Source organism: Rhamphochromis longiceps, linkage group LG12 (assembly GCF_057381845.1).
Source record: "Rhamphochromis longiceps isolate RC_006_pf linkage group LG12, R_longiceps_female_GT1.1, whole genome shotgun sequence".
NCBI lineage: Eukaryota > Metazoa > Chordata > Actinopteri > Cichliformes > Cichlidae > Rhamphochromis > Rhamphochromis longiceps.
Genome location: NC_140568.1, coordinates 18,879,543 through 18,897,106, shown reverse-complemented (window position 1 = coordinate 18,897,106; position 17,564 = coordinate 18,879,543). Strand labels below are relative to the sequence as shown.

The following is a 17,564-nucleotide window of genomic DNA, read 5'->3' as shown; positions in this document are numbered from 1 at the left end:
TTTGCTTTGCATTCAGGAAAAAGTGCGCCCTGTCCAGATTTATCAGTTGTGAGAATTTGGAGAGAAAGGCAAAGAGAGTGTTGTGTCCATTTGGCCTTTGTCTGGAGCTTTGTTTAACATTATGAGGAGTCTGGCTGCAGATAAAACACAGCTGTTGACATCAAAACTGGCAAGTGAGAAACATTTGCACTTTATCAACAAGCTGATAAATTGGGCATTGCAGATCTGGGAGAGATTGTTCAGACAAACGGCTGGGTCCAAAAAACCCAGCTGAAATAAACAGTTATCTCTCCTGCTCTGTGATGGCTGAACGAAGAGATGGTGGTTATACTGATGGTTAGAGGGGGTCTCCCAAACTGCAGAGCAGAAAGAAAAACACAGGGAAGAAAGAAGAAAGGAAGAAAAAAAACAATCCCAACTGACATCATAGGAAAGGCTGCTGCTTAAATTTAGGGCGAGATAAAGCCTGGCTGGAGTGTGCCAGATAGTTATATGGCAAATACAGGTTGCCAAGGACTTGTCCAAGTGGAATAACACAATAAATAATCATAAAATTAACTGAAACTTACTACCATAGACTGTAAAAACCAGGATTACGTTTCAGCAGATTTTTTTTTTAAATGAGCCCTGCTGATTGAAAAACAACAACAACAAAAAAAACCCCACAAGGCAGCCAGACATTTTCCACAAAATCCTCTCTGTGACTCAAGTAGATGCAGCATGGGTGGTGACTTTTAGAAGCCAGTGTGAAGTAGAGAAAGCAGTTTCAGATCATTTGCAAGGTACCGGCTTCAGCAGAGTCATCAACTCAGTTCACAGCATGGCATGTTGTGATCTCCTGAATACTATCCTTCAATGTTAAGTCAGTGTATTCACAGCTTGTACTTCTCCATGGGAATCAAGCAGCACAGATGTAGACTTCCTGGAGTTTTAATGCTTGGGTTGACCCCCCTTTTTTTTGGAGGCTCTGGGTTCATAAAGGAGCAGGGAGGGGTGTAACTGGAGAGGGCCAGTGCGTTTGAGTCTAATGTGTACCAATAAGTCCAGGATAAGATGGAAATTCTTGTGGACTGTTTGTAGTGTGTTAGATTATGATGGAAATTTAAGCAGCTGTACCGTGTATGCTTTATACATATATATTTGTTAATCACCTAAATAGCACACCTACAAATCTATTTGGAAAATTAATCATAACATTTTATTTACCAATGAAAATGAGTCATGCCAAATTACTATAATTTTGAATATGCTGTGGGCATGGGAAATGTGCAGCGCTTTGAGTAAAGAGGAGGAGCGAGAGAGCTTATGGACCTATTGAGAAAGACAGAGGCGGTTCAGCCCTGCTATGGTCTCAGCAGCAGCAGCTCAGGGAGTAGTACTAGACCACTGTGTTGTGCAGGAACAGGCACGACGTATCCGAAAACCGCTAGCGGATTAAATGAAAACGAAAACTACTCTTTCATGTGGATTAATTCCGGGGAGAGACGTTTAGTCGAAGCGAGAAGACTTTTAAGCGAAATTGGACCGAGTGACGAGGATTTGGACGTTAGTCACAGTGCGATAACACCACCGAATGATTTCTTTTGCCCCGCCGCTAAGGTTAGTTAGCTTTCATTGCTCGCTGTGTCCATTGGTTTTTGGGGGGGGGGTCTGTTCTGCTGTTGGATGACGGGGTCCGGCTATTCTTTGGAGGAGAAACAGCAGTATTGACCTTTTCGAGTCTCTATGCTGTGCTATAGTTACATGACCTATCAGACCTGTATGAAATTAAATGTTTTAGCGGTGTTCGACTAGCTGGTTACCCATCTTGCCACAGTAGTGCTAGTTGGCTGGTTATTCCCAGCTAGTTAATTATTTTATAAATCCGGAACACGTGCTACATGGCTAGGCTAGGCTAGGCTGGCTAATGGCTAACCAGGGTAGCTTCCCAAGCTAGCTGTCAGAATGACCGAGTAGCCAGCGCCAATTTTATTCAGCTGAATTAATCATACACTGGTGGTGACTCGTTACTGACGCTATTCCACACACAACACGACCAATATCCGACAATATTAGTGATTGTCAACTTTTTACTATACGGTACCAGAAAATGGGTTCAAGCTAAGTCATTTAGCCTGCTAACTTGGCTATGCACAATAGCGCCCGGTTTGCGTTTGTAAACACTGGTTGTACATGAAGTGAACGTAATGCGCTGAATCGGCTTTAGCGGGGACGAATTGGTTTGTTGTCAGATGGCTGATAAGCTATATTTGGCGTGCAGTAGTTTTGTAAGCAGCTTGATGTCAAGTCTCTAAAAACAAAAGTAAAGAGGGACTGTAGGGAGTTTGCGTTAGTGTTTGGCTTCTCAACATTGCTGCTGAGTGAGTATACTTGCTGGAGTTGGACTGGGGTTTTTGGACCTCTGTGTATTCTCCGGTAAACTGCATTCCTGTCTCTACAGTCAGTCTATGTAATGATAGTCCGTCATAAAAACATTCTAATTTTGGTGGTTCTAAGTAGTTAATCGCTATTGAGACACACCTGTTAATTCTGTAAAGACTGAAAACACTTTGGTTGGATACCTAAGGTAGTGAGTTACAAATAGTTTAAAAGACGTTTTCCTAATATTGAATGCTAGGGAGGACGTTCACCTTGATGGTGTCCTTGTTGTCTAAAGTTATTTGTTCTATAGTGTATATCTTCAACTCTTGTAACACGTACTGTAGATAAAAGCCGATTATCGGCAATCAAATAATAGGCATTTGTCTTGTGAAATTTGTGTTGCTGTGATTGTTCCCTAAGAAACACAAACTCATATTTTGTCTCATATCTTACTTTTATGTGCCTACGTTTGAAACGTGTGGGAACACACAATTGCGAACATACATAGTGGTATGGTAATGTATATTTAAAAACTTGCAAACCTTAAACTGTAACTGTCTGGATATCTGGGATTAAATGATGTATTTACTGATCTGTCCTCTCTGGTTATAAAACGGGGTTTTCCCCTGGATATAGTTTGACCAAGTTGGTAAGCCACTTTGATGCACTGTATCACGGATGACCAAAGAGTCAATGCATTTTCCTGTTTCCATTAGTACATAGATTATGCACGTCACCAATGATAAAAATAGTGATCTGTGGTAAGACCACAGGTTTGAAGCAGAGCTAAAAAAAACAACAACAAAAAAAGGAGTTGGACAACAATATGATGAGTGTGTTTGTGTAAAGCAGGCAATGCCTTATCACAAATGAATGAAATGTGTTTCACTCAAAATCAATCAGTATTAAATGCAATCCATGTATTTATTTTGCATGTGTTATAGCTATTCCAGTGCCTTATAACGCTTGTGTGATAGGTTATGCTAAACAACTGATTGCTTTAGATTACTTCCTGTCAACTGAAACATCTAACTTTATCAGCAGGAAGTTTTCCCGTTAAACATCTGGTACAGTGCACAAGTCAAATTGGGACAAATTTCCATAATATCTAAAGATAGTTGGAAGATAAATAAAGGGAAAGACCCTCTGATTCATTTCTTTTTCACTCTGATATTTATACATCAGATCCCACCCCTCCCCCAACACTAGCATGGTTTAACCACCCATTAACCACCTACTGCTCCACATTGCTAATTAGCATAAGCAACATGAGCACATGGGTAGTTAGGATATTATGATGTATGTGTGTGTGTTACTGAAGCTATTTTTATACACATGCTCTTTATAGCAACAAGGAGGGTGTTTTGTTACTGAAAATGGCTAATCAGCTGTTTCGTTTAATGCCATTTTCACCACCAACGTTGGCTAATGTACAAATAATGTTCCTGCAGTTACCAGTAATGATGAAGCAATCCCTCAGTTTCTCCGCCATAGCTTTTATGTAATCTTGTGATTGTCTCATTCATGTAGTCATCCTTGTTTGTTTGCATTTACATTCATGTATAGGATTGAAGCCCACGCTGTTGTTAAAGTAATGACAGTAATGGCTGTGGCAGCAGGTCGGGTGGGGGAAATATTGCGCCGGTACTGCGTCATGACACCGTAATATGTTATTTCGGGGGCTTCAAGCTAAGTATTATTAGAAACAAATATCATTTTCCTAAGCTTCAGCCCTCAATTTTTCTGGACAGCTGCATATTAAAATCGGTTGGACTGGACATTTAATGTCCTCTAGTACAAATTCTGTGTGATGTTTGATTGCGCAGGTTGTTTAGCTTATTTAGTACATTAATGTAAAATCACTCAATATTACAAGCAGTTATAGTACTTGTAGACACTTGGTGTGTGATCAGGCAGGCTGAAAAGCTTTTAAACCTCCTAATAATCCATAATGCACTCAAAATCAAAAATCTAATTCTGATGTGAATCCTCAAAATTGGAGTCTGTATTGCATAGTGTCAGGATTGTAAAGAGTTAAATTTGAGTGAGGCGATATCTCCCCCTTTTCCAGAAGGGTAATGGGGGCAGGAGATAATCCCGTGCTCTGCATGGAGCCTCAGGGAGACCGTTACACCGCTAGTTCAATTTCTTCTCTTATTAAGAAACACAACAGAGTTATGAAACCGGAAAGGGGAAGTTCTTGCTCATTTCATTTTATTTCATTGTGAAAGATGAATCCTTACAGTAAATTCTTGTGGGAAGACAAAGCACATTGCATCGCCATAAATCAAAGATTTCCATTAAAATTCCAAATGTCTTTCTTTCATAATAATAAATGTCACAAGTTCTTTATTTTTTATTTATGTGACCATTAGCTGCCTCTGATATAGCAGGTAATCTTCCACAAACAACAAAATATACCATATACAGGAAGAGCATGTGCAACACATCTAACTCTTGTAACTAAAATCATATTCTAGATGAGTTAAAAATGGTGTTATAGTCAGAGTAATGTGAGCATTTGCAGTACATGCATAGTAAAAGACTGCCTCAAATTTGATTACATTTTTTTTTCTTTTTTTGCATTTGTTACATTTGAACTGTCAGATCAGTCTTGAATACACTCCAGACACATACATGGGCAGCTGGACACCTGATAACAAACTAATGTTCTGTTATACTACTTTGAAGTCAACTTGTTCATGCGTAGATATTGCAATGTACTGTAAATTTTCTATAGATTTTGCATGATTACCCCCCTAAATAAACAAACAAAAAACATGAACATCCACATGGATCTTTGCAATCAAATTCTAAACCTGAGTTGATCCTAGTGGACTTGTGGATGTAGAAAGTATATAATGAATGCTTGAGACTTGGGTGTAGTGCCTAAGCATGTTTTTAATTTGGGGAAATAAATATTAAATATTTGCCAAAACACCTCAACTGGGTGTTTTGGCAAATAGGCAACACCATGGTGGAGATGGTGAACCCAAGTGAAGCTATGCAAAATACCTTTTTGTAACTCAAATCATGACGCGTGTTTAAAAGATTTACAGCCCTAACCACGTTTCATTACAAGGCTTTGCCTTTTCCTATGCTATCATCATAAATAAGAATGTTTTTAATGGCTTGCTGGTTAAATATATGCTACACTGGCTCACTGTTCCTTCTCATGGTACATATTTGAATTACAGGAAAGTACGGCCTGGTTATAGTCCAATTTTAGTTGATATTTCTTCAGCACAGTGCACACAAGTTTTGAACTGAAGTCATAGCGGTTGTTTCTTCACATTCTGATAGTGGATTTAGCACAGCAGGCATATTAGGCAAAACAACGTCTGTCTATATACATCCTAACTGCTAGCTTTATATGCTGTATGTCTTCAGACTTGACCAATCCTTGTAAAAATGAAGAAATGTACAGATATGTATTCATGGACATGTATGAATGTATGTAGGTAGGCAAATGTAATTTTTTCTTGATTCGGACTCAGTTGAGTGTCCTTAGTGCTCTATAAGGATTTTATTTGGATTTTAGAAATGGTATTTGTGGTATGGGAACAACACTTGCCTTGTATTTGCTTTTTGTTGGCCAGTGTCAAACCATGCATATACATTCTTAATCAGATGTTAACAGCTTACTAGATCTGGTGACATTTGTCCACATGCAATCCAACTCATCTGTCTGCTTGGTGTGTCAGGGTTGTAAGCCACTGTTTTATATCAGCTAAAGCCTTGATTCAAATCTCTACCCGAATCTTGGCTATACAGGCCAGTTGGATGGGGAATTAAATCACAAGTTCACATGGTTTCTTACCCTCATAATGCAGCAAATCCAAGCAGATGTGACTTTTCCAACACTTAGCACTTGACACAGCAAATTAAATGTTTATTTACTCTAACTGCTGCACAAACAGAGTGATTATAGGGAAACGACACAAGTTTAGTACATGGTGCACTTCATGAACCCTCAAGTTTACATGTGGAAACCTAAGAGAGAAATATGAGGCAGTCTCTGTAAAACTGCCTCACAGGCTCTTTCCCTCCTCCAACCCAGTTTCCTTCTCACTGGATGAGTAAGTGCAGCTGTCTAGCATTTCTTGCTCACTAGTGGACTGCACCTGGTAGGTTTTGTGTGTGGAGAATGTTATGCATGACTCAGTGTGATAGAATATTATGATCAAGCACAGCTGGTCTGTTGCTCTGCTTCAGATTACAATCTAAGTGCTATTGAACTGGACAATGGTACCACCCCAGCTCTAGTGGCTACATGGGGGGGCCGAAGTTAGGCAGCTGTGCTATTTTTTTTTTTATTTTTTTATTTTTTGTGATTGCAAATGGAAAAACTTGTTGTGATGTGTTGTTCAAAGAAAATGTCTCTGATATTGGTTATCCTGCAGCTTCAGATTTCTGCCCTAATCATCTAAGTAATCTAATTTTAACATTTAGGCAGTTATAGAGAGGAGGAGGTTGGGCATGTTCTGTCTGCTGGCCTAGGGATTGAAAGGGTATGGAGGTCAGACCGATTCTGTGTCCATCACCTTGCAAAGTTTAAAAACGGGAGATCTATTCTTCAATCAGGAATTTGTGTTGCTTGAGAAGTAACCTGTAAAATTCCTCATATGTATAAACATTGAAAACTGATTGCCTATCTTGTTATAGTAGACATTTATTTTTTTTTTTTACACTCTTTAGGGTGTTCATGTTGACCTTTATTGTAAAGTAGTCTATCAGGGTTTTAAACAATACCTTATTTTTTGGCTGTTTGGCTTTTGTGTGTTTGTGTTACATACAAAGTACTTCCAGAATAATTTTGTGGTATATAGGCTGTAGATGATGTTGACAGTTGATATGGCGCTCTATCACTGCGTTAATGCACTACCTGTTCCTGTCAATTACAAAAACTGTATAAACAGCAGTCTAAACTGCTACTATTGTTTGTATTCATGTTGTGGCAGTATGCATTTCTAGTGGGGTTTTTTGGTATGTGGAAGAACACGTTTTATAAGCCCATGCTTTATCGTAAAACACTTGAATCTTAGGTTAGTAACAAGAATTTTTTTTTTTTTTTTTTTTTTTTTTTGAGCACCAAACTTCACTTCCTTTTGTTACAATGATCTATTACAGGAATCGTTGTATCTTTTCCTTTTTAGGTTAGCTTGCTCCTTTTTATTAAATGTCATGAGTTTCTCTTTTAGTCGGTGACTTTGAAGATTAGACATGACTGCGTTTTAAATACGAGAGAATATGATCAAATGTTTAATGTTGAGCTACTTAATTTACTCTTTTTTTTGTTTCATCGATACAATTATGAAGATAATTAAATGGTCAGAAAAGATACTTAGCACTTCTTATTGTGTTGTAAAACACCATCTCAAAACCTCTTGTGATACACCTGTGTTTGGATGCTGTTATTAGAAGGTAGTCATTTATTATTCATAAGGTGTTCTGTTTTGATTTCCCTAGCTATGAAATATTCTTGCTATTAAAACCAGTCACCCATATTTAAACGCTATAAAAGAGAGCCAGACAGCGGATTAGCAAAGATTAGAAATGGCTCTGTGGTAAGTGATTCACTTGACTCTCTTACGCAACACAGATGACAGCATGGTAAAGGGCATTACTCTTGTTTGTGTGTAGGCTACCAGTGTGGGTAGTGTTGCATTTGCCTCTCTGATTAGCCCAAGTTTTCTACTAAGAGTGTGTTACAGCGTTGTTATTTGTTTTTGTTTTTTTTCCCCCCATTAAAGGATGTTAGTTAGCCAAGCTGAGAGTTGGTGAACACATATCAGCTGTATTCCACTGTAGAAGTGAGAGGTATGAAAGTGTAATTACTGATTGCGTGTGCTTGTGTGAGAGGACTGAACTCCTGTCTTGACATGTACCTTGGATCCATGACAGTGCAGTTTGGAACAAATTAGTCCTTTTGAATGTGCCTGTACATCAAGCTGTTGATATGACATCTGGTCTTTGCTTTGTAATGTTTGGATTTATTCCCTGCTTAAATGGTTCCCTGACTGTAATTAATTCAAGCTTGTGTGTCATATTTGGGAGCGGTGTATTGTTTGTGCCATCTGTGTCAATACTGGAGGCATGTATGGACTTTAGTATTTGGCAATACATGCACGATGTCAGTGTACATGCATAGACACCTTGTCATGCACAACTGGAAGTTCTATGAAGCTGCTATCATGAGGGGCAAAAAGGCACTCGGGTTGCATGCTGCCATACTGAAGAACATTTCAAAGTTCTTGAATAATTAAGCAGCAGTGCAGGGGACGTAGGTCAGCTCAGCAGACAAGTGCACTCCTCAGTTTTATTTCCTGCTGCTTAGAATTGAGAGCTGAATGTCAGGTGGACTTTAAAGAGCCAATGGAGAATAAAGGGAGATTCATAAGTTAAAGCTTCATGTTATCATGTCCCACACAGCTGGGAAATAACTTTGTGTGTCAGTAACAGATAAATGATATTTTGTACTCTAACAGTAATGGCCGTACAACAATTTCTGCATAAAATGTAAACTGTTACATGAACAATTCCTTATCTTTACTTTGTGAACTTTACCAGACAAGTTATGAAGGCGGAGTTGGAGTATTGTTGTGCATTTTTTGACATTTCTGACCTGAATGAATAAGGTTTATCTAGACAACTTGAATTTATATTATTTAGTTCAGATTTTTGGATTTGCCTCACTTGTAGTGCATTTGCATAACTGTTAATTTTACAAGTATGCTCAAAGAATAAATGAACAATATAATTTAGCACTGTGATAGAGAACTTGAGTTGTTTCCAGTGGTTTTACTTACCTACTTACCATTGAATATCCTCGATAGGCCAGTTTTGGCTGATAAAATCCAGAATGCATGTGATAATACAACAGTCGGAAGCGAAAGAAAGTACCTTTATATCTCGGACATAATGCAAACACTTAGCAGAAGATGTAATCATTTAGCTTTGTCAATATACAAACTAAAACATGGCTTTACATAGCTTCCAGGTAGGAAACATCAAGCCAAATTTGAAGTGCCTTTGGCCTATTTTCTATCTGAATGCCACCAGATGGTGATAGCTGTGGTTGCAAAAAGACGTGTGTTTCTATGGAAGTATACGAGGAAAAGCTTTCGTATTTGACTTAGTAAACGATTTCCTGCTGAGTTTATGGTCTCAGTCTCTCATTTGGGGTCGTATTAAAAATTGGGTTTATCTTGTAAATCTTGGTCACACCGTTTTGAAGAGTAGAATTATTTGTGGTTTACTTATTGGGTCGTGACTTCTGCTTCACAAGCCGTCAACCAGCCAGCAAGTGGTTTCACAATCAAACCCTCCCCTGCCTGTCACATCTGAATTTTGAAACCAAGATGGCGACAGCAGAAATGCCAATCTTGAGGGTTCAAAACTAGACTTTAGCTTGGTTAGTGAGCTTCACTTTTAAAGACAAAAAAGCTGCTAATTAGTGCTACAAGACTATTAAAATGCTACACATGCAGGGCAGCAGTCCAGTGCAGTAGCTTGAATTGTCAGAGGAGAGGGACAGACATTGGTTTTCGTGGCCTTTCCTAGCACACCTGTCAGTCAAAGAAGCCATACAGATATCCAACTACCATGTATTTAGTTGCTTTACAAGGGGAGAAATAGTCATAGAGATCCAAGTTGCTTTTATTTTATATATATATATATATATATATATATATATATATATATATATATATATATATATATATCTCTCTCACACACACACACTTTCATTTTCATTTGTTTTGTATGTAGGCGTATTCCCGTAAACTCATTCTTAGGCACTTATTAAGATTTTTGTTGATTCTTCATAATGGAGTTACCAGAGAAATTACGTAAATTTTGCTTCCCTGGCGTCAGCATGTGTGAGTGAGCAGGAGGGGAGTATCTTTTAGATCCTCAAGAGTGTTTTGGTTGAGTGGCTTTGCTTGCATGATTACAGGGAGTCATAGTTGGCAGTGTGTGAAGGCCTGTGTTCTACACTGGGCAGCAGGGAGGGGGCAGGGCGAGCCTTATGTAATTTCACACAATGTCGCTGAAGCGGCCAGTAGCGAGGGAACAGGCAGGAAATCCAATAATGGCTCTACTGTACACCATAGACACAGCTGGATGACCACATCTGGAGGTTCAGGACAGCCAATCGCTGGTTCTGTTAGTCTCTCACCACCTCCTGGCTAGTCCTTTCCTGTCAGATTAGTCCATTTTAAAGTCTGTGTTGAAATGGTGACAATGATGCGTGTAGTCTATTGTAAAATACAAATGCATTTTTTCTTCTTCTTCTTCACATTCTTTTTACCTTATGTCTGATACAGCTATCCTAGTGGATTATTCTGAGTAGTTATATATTTTTCTTTTGGTTGTTTACTGTGGGTATAACAGTAGGTGAATCATAGTGGTTTTTTTTGTTGTTTTTTTTAAAACTACACCTTTATACTAATAGCTTCAGCATACCAGTCTCATAGAGGTTTCCCTTAAAGGTGTGTAGCAGAGCATCTCCCAAAGCTAAACTACTAACATGGTTTCAAACCTAAGTTTTACCTTTGGAAAAGGGGTACGTACTTTCAAACAGCTCTCAGGGATGACTTCCCTGATGGTTCTCTGTAGCAAACCTAGCAAATCTAGTGCTTCACTTAGCTTTTGGGCTAGGGTCCAACCCTAAATTGGCAGCAATACTGAACCCTAATACCCACCAAATCTAAATGTTTTAAGATTTATGAGAGTTCTGTAATTGGCTTTTCTTATGAGAACACAGTACTGGCACTACAGCCTGAAATAGACATCTAAGCAGCATTAATGTTAATAAGTGTAAAATATATGTGATGCATATGCAACAAATTAGGTGACCTACGTTTGACACATTTCTTTTCAGTGCACAGAATATCAAGGCTTTTAAGAATCGTATTGCATTGTATGGCAAGCATTATTTTTCTACTTTTCTTGTCAAACTAAATGGCACAGTAGGTTTGTGTTTTAAAGGACCTTATTTGGGTAGCATTACATTGGTTATTTTACCTAATAAGAGTCATATCAGTGAAGCTTCCTGTGCTGTTTATACTTGAATACTTTCATTTTCAGTCACGGCATCTGAAATAGCTTTGTTGTTATTTTTTTTTTTCTTTTTTTACTCATGTCTCATGGCTGCAGGTGTCTTTGTTTCTAATCATGCTGCTGTTAGTGTGATAGGCAGTGCTGTTCCGTCAGATTTAAAATGAAAGGTCTGACAGGCTGTGGTTAAGGGTCATTGTACCTCTTTCTATCAGGCAAATTACAGCTGTGTCAAAGTTGACTGTGGGTGTTCACACTTTTTGCACAATGTCTTCAGTTGCTGACTGTGTGTTGTGACCGCAGATTTCCTTTGTGAAAGTCAAGCAGGGGTAGGCTGCAGTGTTTGGGTAACTAGGGTAACTGCTTTCCTATGTGGCAGCTAGCAGTGTTATCATTAGGAAAGCTTCTAGCATCCTTGCACCTATTGCCAGATTAAGATCGAGTACATTCAAAAATAAAATGCAGATTCCGGCCTGATTTTCAGACATTTGAATGTTGACATCTTTGTATGTTATCTCTAGATTAACCAAATTTGCCACAGTGTGCGAAGTATACTTCACCTCTTAGCCTTTTTGTTCACAGCGCTTTTTAAAATAGACACAGAAAGCCAACATTAGTGTAAGTTTAACCTTATTTCAAGCTGAAAACTCTGAGCAGTCTTTCTGTTTTGATGACATAGGAGGGCTTCACATACGTGGTGGTCTGGGTGTTAGTGATAGATGGATATATCTTCATATCCCCATATTCATTACTAGTCCAAACATATTGAGATATGCCAATTCTGATGCACATTTCAAAGCCTAAATGCTGAACACACAAGAAATCTGTTTTTGACAATTTAAGCCACACTGGTGACTGCTTTGACGTGGTGTCTAATAGTTTGGAGCAGTAGTTAAGTAAATGTAAAATTCCTAATAAAAACCTAGCAGTTATTAATAAGTTTGGGTGAGTCCACTGTTGCGGAAAAGAGGGAATATTTTTCACAGGCGCGCTGTTCCTCGTGCTGCCTAAGAATAATTGAAAGCCTACTGATGTAGTACTTGTCACCTTATGAAAGCAACACCAGTGATTGTCTAACTAATGAGAACCGCACCAGCCTGAGTCTCCAGCTCTCATATTTAATTAATGCATTAGCACACCAGGCAAATACCCTCTTCATTGGCCAGATGCCGCTGATCATCGCATATCACACGGGTTGTCTGTTGGCACAAATCGTGCCTGTGTTCTTTTTAAAAAAAATTTTTTTATGGCTGTCTTAGATTAAACATGTACTTACAATAAGGTATTTCTTGCATCATGACCTCTTTACAGCATTGATTTTTATGTCGTCATCCTACTTTTTAATGGCAGCAGTCTACCTTGTCGTCATTGTTTTGATATTTCAGCCTGGCACTAGAAATGCTGGTGCACTTTGGTTTGGATCTTTTAAGTGTTTTTGTTCTGAGATTAACTGAAAGGTATTTACAATCACCTTCTCTCTTTTTCTTTTCATTTTACTTTTTGTAGTACGTCTTCTTCTTGGCGTTTCTGTTCATGACACGGGCCGATCAGAATGAATTATTTAAACAGTGAAACAAGGCAAAGTCATGTCTGGGAAACATCAGTGTCAAGAGAAACCTTTTTTTGTCTTTAAATATAAAACGAAGTTGGTGAGCTCACTTGGAAATAGTGTAATGATTTCCACTGTATCATCTTAGGATGGGCATTGACCTTCTTTATGTCTTTTGACCTTAAAAGATCTATTTGGGCCTAATTGTTAGGCTTCAGTGGATTAATTGCAAGGGCTCTGTTTCTGTGTTAAATTTCTGTGGATGGGGAATGAGGAAAAATGTTGGAGTAGAGCTGCATGAATGTGCAAGACTATGCTAAAGTTTCTCCAGATTTAGCTATAAGACTGCAGGTCCCCCCTGCCAAAAAAAATTAAAATAAAAAATAAGAGCACCAGAGTTGAAAAATATGAAATCATGTTATGACTACCACAAGATGTTAAGGGTGTCCAGTGACATTAACCAGACCTGTCTCAGATCACCTGATATGTCTGGGCAGTTCGTACATCTGAAATGTATTTTGCCAATAACCATTTGGTGCTATATAAAGACACAGGAAGTGCAAAGATGTGTGAACAGACTGGTTTTTCTCCTCTCACTGGATCAGCTGCAGACTGGTAAAGACCGAAAAAATACATGGACACACTCAGGTTAAAGTCCCGTTGAAACACAAGCTTACACCACTTGTAAATGTTAATACAGGAGTTTACCAAGACTGTAGGAGAGTGTGCTTTCAGTACCTGTAAGAAATCTTCTGCCATGTAGATAAAATGGTTTTGAAGCGTCTAATCAGGACGTCAGGGAAGCACAAGGTTGTTTTTGTTTTTTTGTTTTTTTTAGGTTAATGTGTAAGAGAATCTACTGTGTAATGGTAATCGAATTGGTTTAAAATTAACAAAAATGACAGTACAGCATCTAATTTGGATTCACAGAATTTTCAGAAGATGTAACATTTTTGTGATTTATTTAGTTATCGGAACGATAGAAGACATCTATCGGGATATGAGATTTTGGTCATATCGCACAGCCCTAGTGGCCACATTTTTCCTGTCACTTAGATGAATGCTGCTTTCACTCGCATCTCTTTAAAATACAGGAAGGTCCCAGAGAGGCACTCTCTGGGTGTCTGAGCCGGGTAGTGAGTATAACAGCCTCACCTACTTGTTGTTTACAAGTGGCAGCCAATCACAAGAAAGTTGGCATAAAGGAAGGGGTAAGGGAGCTAAAATGGCCTGTTTGAGATGGTGGATGAACTGAGGGGATACACTAAGACCCAGTTTAGGATAAACACAGATTACCTTGAACTGTAAATCATGCAAAGCTACTTCAGTTCAGAATAAACATATGGAGCTGGTAGTGAGCTTACTAGGTCTCTGCTAAGGATACAATTACAGCGCTGTATCTTTACATGGCAAATAGTTGTTTGCTTCTATTTTAGTATTCACAATCATGTATATAAAAAAATCCTTTAATTTTCTCAGGAATGAGGACAATCAATTGTGCTCAAGCTACAAAGTCTGAGCACACCGAGATTTGAATAACTGTTTATATCAGTAGAATGAAACTGTTGTTTGAAGTCTGCCTTCTGCTCCACTTGAAGACTGCAAGCCGTCTGTGTGCTCTGTGCTAGTATTTCCAAAGCCATTCCTAAAATGGAGAGGGAGGGTGGGGTGTGTGGGGGTAAGAGGATGAAATATTGGCTTGCACTGCTGAAGGTTGAGGCCCACTCTACTATGTGGAAAAGAAGAGAGTAAAAAGAGAGTGGGGAAGGAAGGCACGCTAGAGCGAGAGAGTGAGGTGACTGAGTTCATTTGCAGCATTGGAAGCAAGCCAACGACTTGCCTGTGGGTGTCTGTAGCAGTGCCAGTGCATGTGTTTAGCCCGTCGCCTGGAAGGCCCCTTTCGCTTCAGAGTGGATGTCAAAGATCACTCATTGTGTTGGTTCTCTCATCTTGATTGAGGTTTTTTGTTCTCTGCCGATCTTAGGGCTGCTCAATTAATCGAATTTTAATCACGATTACGATCTGGGCTTTCAACGATCATTAAAAATGACTGAGCCGATTATTAGCCCCTCCCTCATTTATCCGCGACACCTTAAAGGCTGTCTGTGAAAATATTGTCGGGCATAAACCAGTCCGTGGCGCAAAAAAGGGTGGAGACCGCTGATTAAGAGGACCCGAGGGAAGCTCGGAAAGCTAAGCAGAAGTTATTTGGAGAGTGACTGCCGTTGGTTGAAAAGAGAGTTTAAAAAAAAAAAAAAAAAACTTCAGTGGTGTTGCACACTATTTTATATTATTTTTTAAAAGTTATTGTTAACCCTTTAAAGCCGGTCAGAGCAGCACGCTCCGTTTTGCGTAACTATTGTTAAATCCCTGTAGAACCTGAACCGTGTAAGCTAGCGCAATAATTTGTTTTGCATATGAAACCGGAGGAGTTGTACTTACATCTTATGCCATCAGCTTGTCCTAGGTCACGGTTTCGTTCCACATATAGCTTTGCAAAAATTGCATAAAAAGCGCTTGCAGGAACAAAAACATAATATTCCAGAAACATGCTTTGCCGTTCCTATCAGCTGGTCGTAACACTTCCCACAGTAAAATGATGCACATGCTGTTTTCTTTGCAAATTTGCATCATAGGATTGTTTTTTGTTTTTCCTGCAGTATATAAAAATTGCTGTATCTCCAAAATAAAACTATGAAGACACTCAAAATTTCCTGTGGTGGGAAACTATTTTTTTGCAACTTTATTGTATTTAAAGTTTTGAGGGATAAACCTCTTAAATTTCTCCAAGTAGAAATATATGTAAACAAAACAAAAGCGATTTTCAATTTTTTTTGTAGTTTATTGCACTTTTTTGCAATTTATGTAATTACTATGGACTTAATGCATACATATTATTAAAATATGGGCTATAACAGTTGTATTGATGTATAGCAACTTGAAATGCTCCCACAAATGGCACTACAACATGTAAAAAAAATAATAATATAAGCTCTGGTGGACTTGGTTCTATGGTAGGTCTTAAAGGGTTAAATAAATATCGTCAAATAATCGTGATCTCAATTTCAGTGAAAATAATCGTGATTATCATTTTTGCCATAATCGAGCAGCCCTAGCCGATCTTGATACGGCCTGCAGACTTGTTTTCTCACTTCTCAGGGGAATCTCTCTGAACACGACAGTCATCAAAGAGAGGTTTCTGCGTGGGTAGGCTCATCTCACCCCGTTTAAGTCTTTCTGGCCTCTTTTTTTTGACCTTTTATTTTGAATAGTACACATTATGTCAATACAGTAATAGTGTCTTAAATTATTTAAGGGTTTCTGCTAAAGGACTTTCCCTCTGTGGTCTGTTTACTCAAGTCTGTCTGACCAAACAATGAGTGTGCACTAGTTTTGTGAAAATATTTGAAGCCACAGTTTAGACTGCGAGACACAAAGGCACAGTCTCTAGTTGGTGTGAGACTCTGAGCAGTGTTTTCCCATCTTGTGGCCTCTATGAGCCTATGTTTACAGAGCTCTGTTTCTTACAGTCAGAGCCATGTTCAGCCTTTCGTAATAGAGCCCTTTGCGTAACTGAAATCAAGTGACACTTTGTGTTTGTGACAGTTGAACAGGAAGGAAGGGTAGATAGTGCCCCTCTTTGTGCTGGGGAAAAAAGACTCAAAATCATAGTCAGACAATGGAGACTGGCACAATAGTACTCTGCCCAAAGTAGTGCTGTGATTTGGTCTCTGGTTCATTGTGCTATAAAAAGTTCTACTTTATTACCAGTTGCAAAGATTATTACTCAGCCTGTCCCAGCTGAGAGACTTGAAAGGAGCTCACTATGAGGAACTATAGCCAGTAGTTGCGGTTTGTCATGTGACGTCATGGCCACAATACTCAAGAGTTGTTCGCCATATTGAATGTGATACAACCACCGGCTGCTAGGGAACAACATGTATTCCCCAACTGGCTGGCAGCGGTTACTGAAGGCTTCTGGCTGTTGCTGGATTAAATCTATTGCTGCACCAAGTGATTCATTTGGTTGCTTGCAGATTGCAGTGATTGACTGTAGTTTTTAATGTTTGTCTGCCATTACTTGCTAACCTGCCAGCTTTTCTGGAGCAGCCCAGCACAATATCGTTGCCACTTTCCGTAAAATAGTGAACATTAATTTTTCGTTGTAGAGCCAAACAGCATATTAGTTTTCCTTATTATCTATTCTTTAATAATTTAAATCTAAAATTAGACTAATCTCAGTGTAGGCAAAGTGCTTCTTTCTATTACTCAAATTAATATTCCAGCACTAAAGAAATTAAGTACTGCTGCTCAGTTAACAGCCAGTAGCAGTAGTTAAGGCTCGATCTGTTAATGCAGTATTGGAAATGGAGGGTTCCACATAGGATATAGGGCATGTCTTTCATATGTGTGTCATCAATAAAATTGGGAAGTAACCAAATGAAACAAGATAATGTGTTTGTAGTTTCTGTTCTAATAGTCATTAATTTATCAAATCACTAAACATTGTTGCATATTAAAGTATGAATACATAGTTGGTATTGCTTATTTCATATGTTTAATAACTATTTATGTTTGTTGTTAAGTGTTTTTG

General features: G+C 38.6%; 1 protein-coding gene across 4 annotated transcripts in view; it reads left to right on the top strand.

Annotated features, from left to right (window-relative positions):
* The first annotated feature begins 1,359 nt into the window (after positions 1-1,359).
* The window catches only part of ncor2 (nuclear receptor corepressor 2), a 91,454-nt gene continuing 75,249 nt past the window's right edge, over positions 1,360-17,564 (top strand). For all 4 annotated transcript variants that reach the window (XM_085425045.1, XM_085425044.1, XM_085425043.1 and 1 more), the window contains exon 1: positions 1,360-1,599. The gene's annotated coding sequence lies outside the window, so the exon portion shown is untranslated. The remainder of the gene's footprint in view (positions 1,600-17,564) is intronic.